Genomic DNA, 6,249 nt, shown 5'->3' with positions numbered 1-6,249 from the left:
TATCAATTTCTGTGTACATTTACGTTTGAATAATAATATTAAATTATTCATGTACAGTGTCATCTTTTGTATTTTAAATATTAACTGCTTAAAATATATTAATAGTTAGGATAACCCTCTGTTATACAAAGCACTACAACTATTTCTGTATACATATATTTTGGATTTTTTAAAATTTATTTTTGATGAATACTTTAAAACCGATGTATCACACGTATATTAAATTTACACGATAATAAGTATACAGACTATGTCATACAATTAAATTTAATTAATTAACTGAAATCGACCTTAGAACGTAAAATTCCTTAGGTGCCCGTTTTTTTGCAAAACTGTTTAGTATATGTATATGTAATACATATATGTAGGTAAGGTTTAGTACCATCCGTAATCATATCATTAGAGCAAGGCTTCACGACAAAGACGGTGAGACAAGCCTTCCAAAGGTGGTTTATTTCTCTGATATTACAATAACATTTCATAAATAAATAAAAACAATAAATGCAGCTAAGTAAGCACATATATACATTAGGATTAATTGAAATACAAAAAAACTATATCTATGTTGTTGTGATATTGAATAAATATTTCTTGGAGTTACGCAAATATTGTACGTAACGTTTTTGTATTAACTTCATTCCGAGTTAGCTACGATCCAACTTTCATATTCATTCCAAGTTTTATTAAAAACAATGTGTCTTAATGTTAAAACAGCATTATGAAATATTTTTGTACCGAAAATTCAATTTAGCTCCAGATTATGCGACAAGAAAATTTATTTGATTTTTATTACATAGTTTTTAACAGGCTAGACCTATATAAGAACGCTTAGGTATTCCATTAGATTTTGATTGTGGGTGCTTTTAATTTCCATAATAAATGTGCCTTTTTCGTCAGTACTAAGCTTTCGAGCGTATAAAAAGGCTAAGGCGAATTCAGAATATCTTTGATGTGAAAAAAATATGAGTGATCTTGTTCCAATTCATTTAACTAACCACGAAGTGTATGCCAAATAAATTAAGCTTGTCTATTTGATCAGGCGTCAAGTGCTGCAAAAACACTGTCTAATCTAACTCTGCAGGCCCTTTTATGTTTTTTTTGTACGAGTACTATGAAAATGACTAAGGAAAAAGATATAATTTATTCCTTCGAGACCACGCTCAGAGTACTTAATGGTTTGTTCGACAGGATCGTAAGTATAATTCTGAAATAGCTGCGTATTGTGACAAAGATTGGATTCCGCTGGGATCTGACTCATGGTTAAAATATTTCTTGTTTACTGTTATGAAGAGATTCTGCAATTAGTTATAAAGTTGCAACTTTGACTTAAGCAACGAACTATATCATATTTAACATTTATCATTAGAAGTGATGCGCATAAATGGAGCACAGACAGCTGAGACTCTTGACGTTATAAATCGTTGTACTATAGCTCGTCTATAGTCTATATTATTATTATTAAGCCTTTATTGCTGACATCCAGTACAATATAATAACACTTGTTTAAGTTACACAAAAAACTTTATTCTAATACATAAATAAAACTTAATCTAAAACGTCACTTGACCCGTTTTAGGTAGTCAGCGTGTCCTGTGACACATAGTCTTCTTCCAGCTGTTTCTATTCTTTTCTGATGATAGCTCTTCTTGTTCAAGTTGTGCCTCCTTTTCTCTTTATATCGTCTGCCCATCTCTTGCTCCGTCGCTTTTCCTTTTTCCATCGCGTGGTTGCCATTCTGTAATTATATTTGTCCATTTCAACCTGCTATCTTTTGTCATGTGCCCGGTCCAGCGCCATTTCAATAGCCTTATTTTTTTTATAATGTCTTCTACTTTGGTCGCTGATCTTATCTCTGCTCTTTTTCGATGTCTCAGTGTTACACCCACCATGCTTCTTTCCATTCCTCTTTGGCATGTCTCAACTTTATATATCAACTTTATAGTCTATAGGTGGTATTCATGTAGTGCGTCACACTATATTTTGTACGCACTGATAAATGTTTTACATTATTTACTTGATGCAAAATCGATGACCATGGACGACGTATATATGGTAAGATTTAATCCAACGAATTATTGATAAAGCAAAACATAAAGTACTTAGTGTTGTACGTAGCATTACTTACGCGAAACATTATGGTAATTGTATGAAGAGAATCTCGTAAGTACTTAGTTTATCGGAACGCAGTCTGTTTTGTAACTTTTCTACCGTCACAATTTCCTCACAAGCAATTTAAACTTGTTACTTCATTTCAATATGAAACGAAAACTTTTACGAGTTACGTTATAGGTAGTAAATACAGATTATATGATGTTTAGTATGTAATCTAATTTGGATTGAGATAAATTTAAGCTTATATTTCTGAAATCATTAATAATGAATAATTAATTTTCGTTCTTATTGGTAAAAATAATTTTATTTAAATGTAAACTTCCGTAATGCAAATACAATATCAACTTCAACCTCAGATATAGTTCACCGACTAACGCTGCCTATTCAAGTAAATATACCTTAGGTATTAGGATACGTGCCTCAAGCTTAAGGTATGCAAATATAAATACAAGTACGTTTGGCAAGTAACGGTCGAATATTGATGAGACGCCAGGATGACTTTTCCAGACGATGAATTTGCGAGTTTGTAAAACGGAGAGGTTTTTATTTCATATTCAAGTGAGCGCAAGAGAGCAGTTTACACTTCATTGAGCCGTCAACGAGAGTTAAGATACCGAACAATTAAAGAACATTTTATATTAATACTTATAGCGAAGCTCACAAAGATTATTTATTTGTTTTATGTGAAGCAAATATTTAATTCTATTACGTAAAACAGTTTGAACCTTTTAAATTTTAATCAAGATAGCCGACACATGAACATTTATATTATATATGTTATAATAACTAATTTAAGAAGATATAGTAATAAATTATACTAATATAGACGGATCACTGTCTATGTACTGGTAGTATGTGTATGTTTAAATGAACATTTTTATTATATATATATATATAGATTAATAACGTTAAACAACTGCGATATAGCATTCGATATAACGTCTTAATTAAAATTATCGTGAATAATTCAATATTTTAAAACAATAATTTGTCGTTGATGACATTTCCATTTTATATATAGGTATTTAATATCCAAACCTTTACGACCTTGTTCCTGGTGATTAAAGAAAATTACATTTAACAAGCTTATGCCACGAAAATTGATGGTTAGCGGCAATAAAGCTTTATATTCCGGTCACTTAGCACAAAATTTGTTTCATGTTTAGAATTTCAATTAAACTGTGTAGGTGAAACCTTTTCTAATTAACATAAAATCAATTTAAGTCAACATTTGTTAGAAATTTTTTTAACGAACGTTTTCCTACAAAACATAAATATTTTAATTACAAGTTTTAATTTTTTATGTTTTAAATTCTTCTTCATCTCAGTTGCATTCTTCATTGCTGAAGGTCGCGGCACTGTAAGGTGCCTCTTATCCTGCTGTAGTGACATCTGTCCACTTTATTTGGTCCAAAGCTTCCCTCAGGGCCGGATCTAGAGGTCTGGAGGCCTCGGGGCAACAAAGGAGTGGAGGCCCCAAATTATTTTCCAGATGAATAAACAATTTTTTTCAGTCGAGTTTTTAAATCAATAATTTATTGTGAAACCAAGTGATTTATTTTAGTATTTAACAAACATTAAAATATATCAAAAGAAAAGTTGTTTACTAGTCAGAGTTTAAAACAATGTTTTTTCCGAAGTCTCTTTTGTGTAGAGGTAGCCCCTAAACAATTCACTGGCTTCCCTTAGCGCAGCTAAGTTTAAACAAGTTTTGTAAAATTATATTGTTACTGGACTGTCTAAATATTTATTTCACTGTTGTAGTCGTCAATAGGTTCAAGGCCATTTCCATATTGACAAACGACACAACATCATTTTATTTCCAAGAATCAGTTCCACACTGATTTTACCTCGACATAGATCAGATAAATAAATGAAGAAATATTCATTGGTGCACAGCCGGAGTATGAACACACAACCTCAGATTTGAAAATTGACCACAACGCCTACCACTAATTTTATAATTTACAAATACATACATACATAGTTACTAGTATCGCTGGTAGTAACATAGTAGTTGTATTTATAGCAAAGAACAATAAAATTGGTACAAAATGGAAGATATGAGGTAATCAGATTATCCACAAAAACCATAAATTTTCGGAATCGCTAAAACATGACGACTTTGCATTTTAAATGCCATGATAGATAGCGCAATAAATTCATTCAAAAATGCTTTATAAAGCAGTAAGGTACTCGTAAATGTATGATTTGTACCTTTTAATACTGACCTGAATTATACATTTTATCTGACACATGTGATCCTATCTAGCATAAATTGTGGGGTTCTATATTAAACATATTTGCCAATTCTTTGGGGATTTTTTTTATTAAATTTCTCATATAAATTAGAATGTGGGCTCTAAATTAGTCAATTTTTAACTTTACGTTGGTACTACTCATTTATCTACTTCTATTAATTGTAATTGTTTTAAAACAAGAATATTATACTTGTTTCAACAACCTCACAATATTTATAATATGAATTCATAGAGTAACCTCGGAAAACTGTATGGAACCCAAAAATGTCATAACAATAAACTTGTTATTTGCGTGCAAAGTCTTCAAACTTGTTTCTTGTTATTTTCGAGTACCAGGGTATAATAGTACTAAAGTAGTTGAGAAAAGGGATATGACCAGTCCTTGCAAAGTTTGCTCAAGTACACTTGTTCAATTTATACTATTAACTTCAAACAAAACACACTCGAACAAAAGAAAGTTAGTATCACAATATTTTTATTTCCTTATTTGCAAATACATCTTCTATTAGTACATTTGAACATTAACCAACCTACCTTTCTTTTATTTATTACGTAAAAGTCACAAAAATTTCGGGACAAACGAAGTGTTTTGTTTCACTTTTATTGAATTAAGGAATAACAAAGTTTACTTCGAGCAACTTACCAATATGGTTAGAAACACATTCAAATTAATTAACAAGCAAACTTACGACCATGTAACAATAAAAGAGGTTCGATGTGAGAATATCTTAAAATATCAGTGTAAGAGAATTATTTAAGGATTTAATATTTCAATAGAACTTTTTCAAACATACCAAAACATGATTTAGTCACAAAACAAGGGTATCGGAAATTACACAATTTACCACTTGAACTAGATTATTCTACAGATAAAATTAATCGAAGCTCCTATCTATATATTAACTTTTCGTACGTGGGGTATCAATTTCAGGCTATGCAGGGTAACGCCAATTAAAAAAAACTAAATTACTACAACCAACTACTTAATTTAGTTAAGTCCCAAGCTTCCTAAAAGATTTTAGGATAACTGTTACATAGACGAGGGATTTACGTAGCACGTACAACTTTTCTTTTACCAATAAGATGAATAAAAACTTCTTTTAAGTTAATAATGTATTCTTTACTTGAAATTAACACGTTTATACAACATTAGAACAATACTATGTTTGTCTGTTTGATAGTATTGAGGTAAACTCTCAATTTTCTTAATTTGAAACCATTTCATATTGTTTTTTATTTTCAACCACATACTGTTAATATCCGATGTCTCGTTTGGTTGCATTCTACTATCTGACCAATTCTCGAGAATGTTAAATACTTGGCGATGTTCCGAACATACTTTGTGTTTGATAGGATCAGTTTTTGCGTTTATTGGAAGTTTGTAGATATCACAAGAAGTACCGCAGTCAATTGTAGATATGTGTTCTGTATTCGTGGCTTTACTTTGAAAGTCGTTTAATGGGTCACACTGGCTCGACATATTTTGTCGAAGTTTTGTACGTGATCTAACTTGTATTAGTTTCGATTGCACTTCGATTGGCTTTTTATCCGACAATTCGGAATTAAACATACAAACTTGGACACTTTTGTTCTTTTTAAGTATTATTTCTTCGGCTGAATTATTGGAGTCTGGAATATTTTCTTGGGTGTGCCTTGCAATGCGGCTTTTAATAATATTTAACAACTCCGCTGACGGATCATTCACAATTTGTGCAATGCCCCAAAGATAGCGGGACATGATTTATTGAAATAATAAATTATAGTACTAATTGCCAATATTCGTCGGTAGTGACGTATGTCATGTCTAGGAGCAATAAAGAATATTTTGAATGGCTTGGTCTCATCAAAAACAGGAAAGACTATGGTTAAATGTCTA

The sequence above is a fragment of the Pieris napi genome, chromosome 10, assembly GCF_905475465.1.
Source record: "Pieris napi chromosome 10, ilPieNapi1.2, whole genome shotgun sequence".
Classification (NCBI taxonomy): domain Eukaryota; kingdom Metazoa; phylum Arthropoda; class Insecta; order Lepidoptera; family Pieridae; genus Pieris; species Pieris napi.
This window is presented reverse-complemented; position numbering follows the sequence as displayed.